This window comes from Delphinapterus leucas, chromosome 14 (assembly GCF_059928025.1).
Source record: "Delphinapterus leucas isolate spDelLeu-1000000601 "Yukka" chromosome 14, BTC_Dleu_Yukka2, whole genome shotgun sequence".
NCBI lineage: Eukaryota > Metazoa > Chordata > Mammalia > Artiodactyla > Monodontidae > Delphinapterus > Delphinapterus leucas.
This window is the reverse complement of record NC_143142.1, coordinates 44,576,674-44,588,937: the sequence shown is the minus strand read 5'-3', so window position 1 is coordinate 44,588,937 and position 12,264 is coordinate 44,576,674. Positions and strand designations below refer to the sequence as shown.

Below are 12,264 nucleotides of genomic sequence, written 5' to 3'. Positions count from 1 at the left end.
AATTTCTTTCTTCAGTGTCTTATAGCTTCTTTTTGTCTCCTTAGGTAGGTATATTCCTAGGTGTTTTATTTTTTTGTTGCAGTGGTAAATGGGAGCGTTTCCTTAATTTCTCTTTCAGATTTTTCATCATTAGTGTATAGGAATGCAAGAGATTTCTGTGCATTAATTTTGTATCCTTCTACTTTACCAAATCCATTGATTAGCTCTAGTAGTTTTCTGGTAGCATCTTCAGGATTCTCTATGTATAGTATCATGTCATCTGCAAACGGTGACAGCTTTACTTCTTCTTTTCCAATTTGGATTCCTTTTATTTCTCTTTCTTCTCTGACTGCTGTGGCTAAAACTTCCAAAAGTATGTTGAATAAGAGTGGTGAGAGTGGGCAACCTTGTCTTGTTCCTGATCTTAGTGGAAATGGTTTCAGTTTTTCACCATTGAGAATTACGTTGGCTGTGGGTTTGTCATATATGGCCTTCATTATGTTGAGGTAAGTTCCCTCTATGCCTACTTTCTGGAGGGTTTTTTTCATGAATGAGTGTGGAATTTTGTCCAAAGCTTTTTCTGTGTCTATTGAGATGATCATATGGTTTTTCTCCTTCAATTTGTTAATATGGTGTATCACATTGATTGATTTGAGTATATTGAAGACTTATTGCATTCCTGGGATAAACCCCACTTGATCACGGTGTATGATCCTTTTAATGTGCTCTTGGATTCTGTTTGCTAGTGTTTTGTTGAGGATTTTTGCATCTATGTTCATCAGTGTTATTGGCCTGTAGCTTTCTTTTTTTGTGACATCTTTGTCTTGTTTTGGTATCAGGGTGATGGTGGCCTCATGGAATGAATTTGGGAGTGTTCCTTTCTCTACTATATTTTGAATGAGTTTGAGAAGGATAGGTGTTAGGTCTTCTCTAACTGTTCCATAGAATTCACTGTGAAGCCGTCTGATCCTGAGCTTTTGTTTGTTGGAAGATTTTTAATCACAGTCTCAATTCAGTTCTTGTGATTGATCTGTTTATATTTTTTATTTCTTCCTGTTTCACTCTCAGAAGGTTGTGGTTTTCTAAGAATTTTTCCATTCCTACCAGGTTGTCCATTTTATTGGCATATAGTTGTCTGTAGTAATCTCTTATGATCCTTTATATTTCTGCAGTGTCAGTTGTTACTTTTCCTTTTTCATTTCTACTTCTGTTGATTTGAGTCTTTTCCCTTTTTTTCTTGGTGAGTCTGGCTAATGGTTTATCAATTTTGTTTATCTTCTCAAAGAACCAGCTTTTATTTCTATTGATCTTGGCTATTGTTTCCTTCATTTCTTTTTCATTTATTTCTGATCTGATCTTTATGATTTCTTTCCTTCTGCTATCTTTGCATTTTTTTTGTTCTCCTTTCTCTAATTGCTTTCGGTGTGAGGTTAGGTTGTTTATTTGAGATTTCTCTTGTTTCTTGAAGTAGGATTGTATTGCTATAAACTTCCCTCCTACAACTGCTTTTGCTGCATCCCATAGGTTTTGGGTCATCATGTTTTCATTGTCATTTGTTTCTAGGTATTTTTTGATTTCCTCTTTGATTTCCTCAGTGATCTCTTTGTTGTTTAATAGTGTATTGATTAGCCTCCATGTGGTTGCATTTTTTACAGTTTTTTTCCTGTAATTGATATCTCATCCTGTAGTGTTGTGGTCAGAAAAAAATACTTGAGATGACTTCAGTTTTCTTAATTTATCAAGGCTTGTTTTGTGACCCAAGATAAGATCTATCCTGGACAATGTTCCATGAGCACTTGAGAAGATGGTGTATTCTGTTGTTTTTGGATGGAATGTCCTATAAATATAAAAAAGTCCATCTTGTTTAATGTGTCATTTAAACCTTGTGTTTCCTTATTTATTTTCATTCGGGATGATCTGTCCATTGGTGAAAGTGAGGTGTTAAAGTCCCCTACTATGATTGTGTTACTGTCAATTTCCCCTTTTATGGCTGTTAGCATTTGCCTTATGTATTGAGGTGCTCCTATGTTAGGTGCATAAATATTTACAATTGTTATATCTTCTTCTTGCATTGATCCCTTGATCATTATGTATTGTCCTTCTTTGTCTCTTGTAATAGTCTTTATTTTAAAGGGTATTCTGTCTGATATAAGTATTGTTACTCCAGCTTTCTTTTGATTTCAATTTGCATGGAATACCTTTTTCCATCCCACCACGTTCAATCTGTACGTTTCCCTAGGTCTGAAGTGGGTCTCTTGTAGGCAGCATATATACAGCTCTTTTTTTTGTATTCATTCAGCCAAGTCTATGTTTTGGCTGGAGCACTTAATCCATTTACATTTAAGGTAATTATTGATATGTATGTTCCTATTACCATTTTCTTAATTCTTTTGGGTTTGTTTTTGCAGGTCTTTTCTTTCTCTTGTGTTTCCTGACTAGAGAAGTTCCTTTAGCATTTGTTGTAAAGCTGGTTTGGTGATGCTGAATTCTCTTCGCTTTTGCTTGTCTGTAAAGGTTTTAATTTCTCTGTCAAATCTGAATGAGATCCTTCCTGTGTAGAGTAATCTTGGTTGTAGGTTTTTCCCTTTCATCACTTTAAATATGTCTGCCACACCCTTCTGGCTTGCAGTGTTTCTGCTGAAAGATCAGCTGTTAACTTTATGTGGATTCCATTGTATGTTATTAGTTGCTTTTCCCTTGCTGCTTTTAATATTTTTTCTTTGTATTTAATTTTTGATAGTTTGATTAATATGTGTCTTGGCATGTTTCTCCTTAGATTTATCCTGTACCAGACTCTCTGTGCTACCTGGACTTTATCGATTATTTCGTTTCCCATAATAGCAAAGTTTTCAACTATAATCTCTTGAAATATTTTCTCAGTCCCTTTCTTTTTCTCTTCTTCTTCTGGGACCCCTATAATTCAAATGTTGGTGCATTTAATGTTGGCCCAGAGGTCTCTGAGACTGTCCTCAATTCTCTTCATTCTTTTTTCTTTATTCTGCTCTGTGGTAGTTATTTCCACTATTTTATCTTCCAGGTCACTTATCCTTTCTTCTGCCTCAGTTATTCTGCTATTGATTCTTTCTGGAGAATTTTTAGTTTCATTTACTGTGTTGTTCATCATTGTTTGTTTGCTCGTTAGTTCTTCTAAGTCCTTGTTAAACGTTTCTTTTATTTTCTCCATTCTATTTCCAAGATTTTGGATCATCTTTACTCTCATTACTCTGAATTCTTCTTCAGGTAGACTGCCTATTTCCTCTTCATTTGTTTCATCTGATGGATTTTTAACTTGCTCCTTCTTCTGCTGTGTGTTTCTATGTCTTCTCATTTTACTTAACTTACTGTGTTTGGGGTCTCCTTTTCACAGGCTGTAGGTTTTGTAGTTCCCATTGTTTTTGGTATCTGCCCCCAGTGGGTAAGGTTATTTCAGTGGGTTATATAGGCTTCCTGTTGGAGGGGACAGGTGCCTGTGTTCTGATTGATGTGGCTGGATCTTGTCTTTCTGGTGGGCAGGACCACATCTGGTGGTGTGTTTTGGGGTGTCTGTGAAATTATGATTTTAGGCAGCCTTTCTGCTATTGGGTTGTGTTGTGTTCCTGTCTTGCTAGTTATTTGGCTTGCGGTGTCCAGCACTGGAGCTTGCTGGTTGTTGAGTGGAGCTGAGTCTTAGCATTGAGATGGAGATCTCTGGGAGATCTCTTGCTGATTGATGTAATGAGGAGCCAGGAGGTCTCTGGTGGACCAATGTCCTGAACTCAGCTCTGCTACCTCAGACACTCTGGCCTGACACCTGATGGGGGCACCAAGACCCTGTCAGCCACATGGCTCAGAATAAGAAGGAGAATGAACGAACGAATGAATGAAAGAAAGAAAGAAAGAAAGAAGGAAAGAAGGAGAGAAAGAAAGGAAGGAAGGAAGAGAGAAAGAAAATAAAATGAATAAAATTATTAAAATAAAAAAATTAATATTATTAAAATATAAATATAAAAAATAATTTAAAAAAAGGAAGAGAGCAACCAAACCAATAAGCAAATCCACCAATTATAACAAGCCCTAAAAACTATACAAAAAAACCCCAGACAGACGGAAACCTAGGACAAGTGGTAAAAGCAAAGATATACAGACAAAATCATGCAAAGAAGCATACACATACACACTGAGAAAAAGAGAAAATGGGAAAAAAATGTATATATATATATTTTTTAAATGTAGAGAGCAACAAAATCATTAAACAAATCTACCAATGATAATAAGCTCTAAATACTAAACTAAGATAAACATATAAATCAGAAACTTGTCAGTCACATACAGCATACCCCATGTCTACAGTTGCTCCCGAAGTCCACCACCTCAACTTTGGGATGGTGCATTGTCTATTCAGGTATTCTACAGATGCAGGGTACATCAAGTTGATTGTGGAGAATTAATCCGCTGCTCCTGAGGCTGCTGGAAGAGATTTCCCTTTCTCTTCTATGTTCGCACAGCTCCTGGGGTTCAGCTTTGGATTTGGCCCAGCCTCTGTGTTTAGGTCTCTTGAGGGCATCTGTTCTTTGCTGAGGCAGAGTGGGGTTAAAGGAGTAGCTTTTTAGGGGGCTCTGGCTCACTCAGGCCAGTGGAAGGAAGAGATATGGAATGCGGGGCGAGCCTGCAGCGGCAGAGGCCAGCGTAACGTTGCAACAGCCTGAGTCGTGCTGTGTGTTCTCCTGGGGAAGTTTTCCCTGGATCACGGGACCCTGGCAGTTGTGGGCTGCACAGGCTCCCAGGAGGGGAGGTGTGGATAGTGACCTGTGCTTGCACACAGGCTTCTTGGTGGCTGCAGTAGCAGCATTAGCGTTTCATGCCTGTCTCTGGTGTCCGAGCTGATAGCCGTGGCTCACACCTGTCTCTGGAGCTCGTTTAGGTGGTGCTCTGAACCCCCTCTCCTCATGCACCCCAAAACAATGGTCACTTGCCTCTTAGGCAGTTCCAGACTTTTTCCTGGACTCCCTCCAGGCTAGCTGTGGTGCACTAGCCCCCTTCAGGCTGTGTTCACACAGCCAACCCCAGTCCTCTCCCTGGGGTCTGACCTCTGAAGCCCGAGCCTCAGCTCCCAGACCCCACCTGCCACCTCGGGTGATCTATCAAGCCTCTCAGGCTGGTGAATGCTGATTGGCACTTATCCTCTGTGTGGGAATCTCTCCGTTTTGCCCTCTGCATCCCTGTTGCTGCGCTCTCCTCCATGGCTCAGAAGCTTTCCCCCTGCCCAACCCCATCCCCACCAGTGAAGGGGCTTCCTAGTGTGTGGAAACTCTTCCTCTTTCACAGCTCCCTCCCAGAGATGCAGGTCCCATCCCTATTCTTTTATCTCTGTTTTTCCTTTTTTCTTTTGCCCTGCCTAGGTATGTGGGGAATTTCTTTCCTTTTGGAAAGTCTGAGGTCTTCTTCCAGCGTTCACTATGTGTTCTGTAGGAGTTGTTCCACATGTAGATGTATTTTTGATGTATTTGTGGGGAGGAAAGTGATCTCCACGTCTTACTCCTCCACCACTGAATCTTGAATGGCCCCATGTAATTCGCAAAAACCATGTGTATTAGTGCCCAGACTGGATTCCTATCTACTCAACTTCTGGTTGCTTTGCTTTCTTCAGCCTACACCTTCAACTTTCTTTGTAGGAATGTCCTTGGGCTGCCAAAGATGCTGTGCCCACAAGCACAGGGAGCAAAAAGGTAACTGGAAATTTATGTCCCTCCACTATAGCCCTTTGCCAATGACTGACTCGTATGGAATTGTGACATTCCAGCTCCCTTGACTGAACTTGGGACAAATTCTGGGGCTTGATGTACACCCCAGAGTTTCTCTGAGGAATCAAGCTGAGACTGGGACTTTGTACTTTCACCTCTCCCATGTGGATTTCTTCTGGGAGTACTTTCTTAGTAAATAACATGTAGCTGATTCTTCATCTCAGGGTGTGAGTCTAGGGAACCCAGCATAAGGCACGATGTTAACCACACTTCCAACTAATGACCCTTCCAGGAGGAAAACAACAAATAAAAAAACAAGTGAAACACAATACAATGTAAACTTTACAAGTGTAAACACAATAAATAAAAACACATTTTGGTGTTTTATTGTAAACAAGGAAGTCTTAGAAAAGTCTTTGGTCTTACATGGAAAGGGCAAGGATTTATTAATGAAGTTTAAATAGGAATGTATGTTATTATACCTACTTACCTCCAGATTTTTCTCACCAGATTCAAAATCCTCCCATTATTCACTCCTACATTTTAATACTAAACACAGACATTGTTTGTTGCTTACAGTTCAAGACCAGTATTTCCTAAAGCAGGATCTGTGAAATGCTAGTACTTGAGGCTAATTGTAGGTAGTATGTGAAAGGAAAAAATGTTGGGTAAATGATCCCAATATACAAAGCATTTGAGAAATGATAGTTTAAACAAAGTAAAACAGGCTATTTGATTTAGGGTATTTCAAACATTTAATACAATAATGCTCATTGGAAATGTTTGATAAAGGGCTAGCCTTTATTTAAGCCTTACTTACATATCTTATTCAATAATCAAACTCTTTTTCCTTATCTTTTCATAGCTTTATTGAGGTATAATTGACATATAATAAAGTGTACATATGTATACACCCATAAAATCATTGCCACAATCAATTTACTTAACCTATCCATTACCCCAAAAGTTTCCTTTTACCCCTTTATAATATATTCCTCCCAGCCCTTCTGCCCTGATTCTTCTTTCTGATACTATTGATTAATATGCATTTTCTCAAATTTTGTAAAAATATAATCATATGGTAGATAATCTTTTGTGTTTGGCTTCTTTCACTCAGCATAATTGTTTAGAGACTCATCCATGTTTATGTGTGTATCAATAGTCCCTTCCTGTTTATTACTGTATAGTATTTCATTGTGTGGATATACCACAAATATTTACTCACATGTTGATGATCATTTGGGTACTTTCCAGTTTTAGGTTATTTTTAAAAAGCTGTTTTGTGTATAAGTTTTATATAGACATTTACTTTCATGTCTCATGAATAGAGTGAAATAGATAGGTAACAGTAGGTGTATATTTAATATTCTAAGAAACTGCCAAACTATTTTCCAAAATAATTGTAACCTTTTACAGGAGGAAAATGTGAGAGTTCTAATTGTCCTACAACCTTGCAAATACTCAGTATCATCAGTCTGTTTAATTTTAGACATTATAGTAAGTGTATAGTGGTATATCACTGTGATCTTAATTTGCATGTATCTAGTGATGTACTATTCAACATCTTTCCATGTGCTCACTTGCCATTTATACGTCTTATTTCATAAAGTATATGCTCAAATCTTCTGCTGTTTTTTAATTTTACTTTTTGTTATCTTATTGAGTTTTAAGCGTTCTTTATATATCCTGGATGAAAGTCCTTTGTCAGATATATCATTTGAATATATTTCCTCTGTCTGTAGTTTGTCTTCTTATTCTCTGAAAAGTGTCTTTGGAAGAACAGAAATCCTTAATTATGATAAAGTCCTATTCATCAATTTGTTATTTTCATTGATTCTGCTTTTGGTGTTATAGCTAAGAAACCTTTGTCTAAACCAGTGGTTCTCAACCAAGGTCAATGTTCTACCCACAGGACATCTTGCAATGTTTGGAGAAACTTGATTGTCACAGTAGGAGGTGGGTAAGGTGAGACACTACTGGTATTTACTGGGTAGAGCCCAAGGATGGTACTAAATATCCTATGATGCACTGGAGAGCTCCCCTCCCCCTCCCCACAAAGAATTATACATTTCAATAGTGAGAAAGTGGAGAAACTCTGGCCTAATTCTAAGTCATAAAGATCTTACATTTTCTTCTACAAATTTCATACTTTTAGTTTTTACATTTATATCTGTGATCCATTTTGAGTTATTCTTGTTTATCTTGAGAGGTATGGCTCATATTTTTGCACATGAATATCCAAGTTTTTGCGACACTACTAATTAAAATGACTATGCTTTCTTCACTGAATTATCTTTGCACATTTGTTGAAAATCAGTTGGCCATATGTGTGATGATCTATTTCTGAACTCTATTCTATTTCTTTGATCTATTTGGCTATCTGAACACAATGTCTTAATTACTGAAGGTTTACAGTAAGTCTTGAAATTAGGAGTTTACATTTCTCTTTTCAAAGTTGTTTAGCTATTTATCCCCAAGTAGTTCATATTTCTTAATGCTAACGTACATGGGTATTATTTATATTATTTATTGTGACAAAATATACATAACATAAAATTTACCATTTTAAGCATTTTTAAGTGTGCAAGTCAGTGCCATTAAAGTACATTCACATTGTGGTGCAACCATCACCACTCCAACTATAGAATGTTTTTTATCTTCCCAAACTGAAAATCTGTATCCATTAAACAATAACTTCTCCCTCCCTCCAGCCCCGAGAAACCACCGTTTTACCTTCTGTCTCTATAGATTTGACTCCTCTAGGTACCTCATATAAATGGAATCAGAGTATTTGCCCTTACAAATAAAGATGCTTCAGGAAGTCATCCTTGTGCAGGGGCCATGCTAATCATCTCTGCATTGTTCCAATTTTATTGTATGTATTGATGAAGTAAGCATTATTTTTTATTTCAACTTCTGATTTTATTCATTTCTAGTATATAGAAATACAGTTCTTTTCATTTATTGATCTTGTATCCTCTAACCTTGCTAAGCTTAACCAATCACACAGATAAAATTACAATTACAAGAATTTTATTTATTAAAGTGGAGACTGACATTTAGAAGGCTGAAGAACAGGGCATACTAGTAAATTTGACCCTATCTGAGCCTCCGAGTCACACCTAATTTGTAGGAGTCAGGGAATAGATTCACAGAAACAGCTTGTTGGGTGGAGCTGAGGAAAACATGGAGATTCGTAGATTCCACGTTGCCTCCTAGAGAGAGGAACACTACTTTATCTGTCTTTGCGCTGCCAATGTACACTTAAAGAGATTGTTTCTAAAAAGGAAAAACTCTCTGCTCCAAAACTATTTCTCTCTGCCCAAAGCCAAACATTTTCCAGCAAATTTAATGTTTAACATTAAAAAAGAGATTTTACAATGTATCTAAATACTTATACTTGTCCTTAAAACTAAATGAATTGATCAGTAATAACAATATTGTTTAAGGTCCCAACTCTCTACTAGAGCTAATACATGTAAGTCTCTCTATAAAAGTGTAAGAAGAAAAGGGGAAAAAATCCAGAAATAAAAGCACTTAGCATCAAAAAGAATAGGACAAAATGAGAATTGAGAGCAAATGATGCTTTGTAAAAATAGTCATTACAAGAAGAGGATTCTTTTGCAGAAAATTAGAATGCATGTTGCATTGGTAAATCTAAAGCAGGCTTTTATGAAAATGGAGTAATATCAAAATGAGGGAGTTCTTGCAAATGCAAATCATGATTGCAAGGCTTTTTTTTTTTTAAAAGCAGTGAATAATACATTGAATAAGGCAGAAAAGCAAATTATTGAACTAAAAGAGAATCCTAGGAAATTCTCTGAACTCCAAGGAATAATATAAGGCAAAGACATAGAAGTTAACAAGAAAAAAAAAGAAAGAGATGGGGAGGGGTAATTTGGGAAATCTTATATATAGGAATCCATATGGAAAGAATAGAAAAAAGAAGAAATAATCAGAGAAGAATATATTTTTTTTAATGTCCAAGTATAAGACACAAATCTTTTCATAAAATAATTCACTAAGTATCTGGCAAATAAGTCATCACCTTGTAACATTTCTAAATCATAAGTGTAAGAAGAATTATTATATAATCATCCATGTTAAAGAATTGGGTTATCCATGAAGAAAAAATACTTGAAGACTAATTATCTACAAAATTAAATTCTAGAAGAAATGGGGCAATTTCAAACATGTATTGATTCAGAAAATGTATCATTCACATTCTCTTTATGAAAAAAAAAGTATGTATAAGAAAATAATTATGTCTGCATTTCCCTGAATAATACCTCACATACTTGTGGCCCAACTGGACAGTCTCTAATACAAAGTGCCTGTACAAAATGCTTACCATATTACTATTAGATTTTTTATTTTTTCATGTATAGATTCATAGAAGTTCTTTATATACCCTGAAAATGCTTTATATGTGTTGCAAATGTGGAATGTCTTTACATTGCTTTTATTGTATATTTTAATACACAGAAATTCTTTAAGGAAGTTGAATTTAGCAATTTTTGTCTTTTTGATTTCTTGTTTGTTTACCAGTTAAAAAACATTTCTTTTTGTGAGGTCGTGACAGTGTTCTCCTATATTGTCTCTTAAAATTGTATACATTTTCCTTTCATATTTAGATTTTTAACCACATGGAGTTTCTATTTCTGTATGGTATAAAGAAGAAATTTAATCACCCTCTTCTTTATTACATAGAGATAATCACTCATTCCAGCACAACAGGATAAATAGTCTTTTTCCACATTGACCCACTTATCTAAAATGTGTGTGTATGTGTGTGTGTTTGTGTGTCTATCTCTGAGGTCTGATTTATGCTCCATTTGTTTGTGTATTTCTGCACCAATATCACACTCTCTTGGTTACTAGAGCTTTATCATAAAAATTCATACCTGGTAGGGCAAGTCTTCCCAATGTGTTCTTTAAAATTACCTTAGTTACTCTTGGTTCTTTTCGCTATGTATAAACTTTAGGCTAAAATAATCAGTGTAAACACACACGCACACAAATGGATTTTGATTAGAATTGCATTTCATCTATAGATCAATTTTGAGAGATTTTATATTTTTGATTATTGAATATTTCAAGCTATGAAATATCCCTCATTTAGTTTCTAAAATTTTTAATCAGATTAAAAATAATTTTGAAAGAAATTTTGCATAGGAATTTGTGTGATAAATTCCTAGACAGCTTTCATTTTTATAATTTAAAATGGGGTTTATTTTTTTAATATTTTAAACATTCATGTAAATGTATATGTAATACTTTCATTTTTTAACTGTTATACTTAAATTCAGCAGTCTTAATAACTTGATAAATTATTAATAAGTTAACAAGTAATTTATTACTTATGTTCTATCAAATTGCCTTCATTCACAGGGATGTGATTTGCAACTATTGGCAGGTTTTTGTTTGTTGACTTTTTGTTTCCAAATTGCATATAATTTTTTTCTTTGTCTCTCTGCACTGAACACCCCAAATTGTAAAAAAGTTGTAATAACAGTAACATTTCTTGTTCAAAAAACTTTAAAGGGAATACTTTCAGCATTTCACTATAAAATATTGTGTTTACTGTATTTTATGTGGATAACCTTTATCAGATTAAAGAACAAAATAGTAAAACATTTCTTTCAAGTAACATCGAAGCCAAAAAAATAAAAATGACCAGTGAATCATGAACAATCCTGTTTCTGCCAGAGGAGAAAAAAAACCCCACAAAACTATAGAGTTGCTATAGTTACTAACTTTAAATAATAGATTATTGCTAAGTATTCTTATAGCTCTCATTAACTGGTTTTAAGGAATGGAGTTGGCATATCTCTAGAGGACATATCTGTTAAGGATAAGTTACAATCACTTGAATAGGATTTCCAGAAAATGCCTTGCCAAAGTCTCACAGAGATTGATTTATTTGTGCTTAAAGTCAGATCATTTAATCTCTACCATTTCACATTCTCATTCTTACATAGGTGGGTCCTACCACCCCAATAAAGGTTGGAAACGGGCAGAGAAACATCACTGTATGCTACCCCTCTTCTCAGTATTGTATTGAAAGTGCCTTCTTTAAATTAACAGTACCTCATTAGCTAAAGTTCCAGGTGTTCACTCCACTTCCTTTATTGAGTTCAAGCAACCAATATTGACAATTATCTTTTTTTTTTCTCCCACTGAGAGTTCTACATAATCTTCTCAAGTACCAACTTATATTGGATTTCTCCTGACTCCTGTCAACTCCTCTGTGACCCTCACTCTTCTCAAATAAGTTATCAGTATTTTCTTCCATTCTAATAAAAGTTAATGTCCTATAGGCTCAGAGATGACCTATTTGAACTTGCAGATCACAAAGAGACCCATGACTTCCTCACTGAAAACCCTATTCCATGAGCTTATACTACTCATTAATAATGAATAAATTAATTAAAACTCATACAGTTTTTGAATTAAATTTAATTCCCCTTGAATTTCTGTGTATTGGTCCTAGTTATAGTCTCTAGAATTGCATAGTAGGCTAAATAATCCCTTTCTCACCTGACATATCTTCCTTTATTTAAAG

General features: G+C 35.5%; 1 pseudogene; it reads right to left on the bottom strand.

Annotated features, from left to right (window-relative positions):
• Nucleotides 1-8,497: 8,497 nt before the first annotated feature.
• Nucleotides 8,498-8,595, bottom strand: LOC115802327 (U6 spliceosomal RNA; annotated as a pseudogene).
• Nucleotides 8,596-12,264: the final 3,669 nt, after the last annotated feature.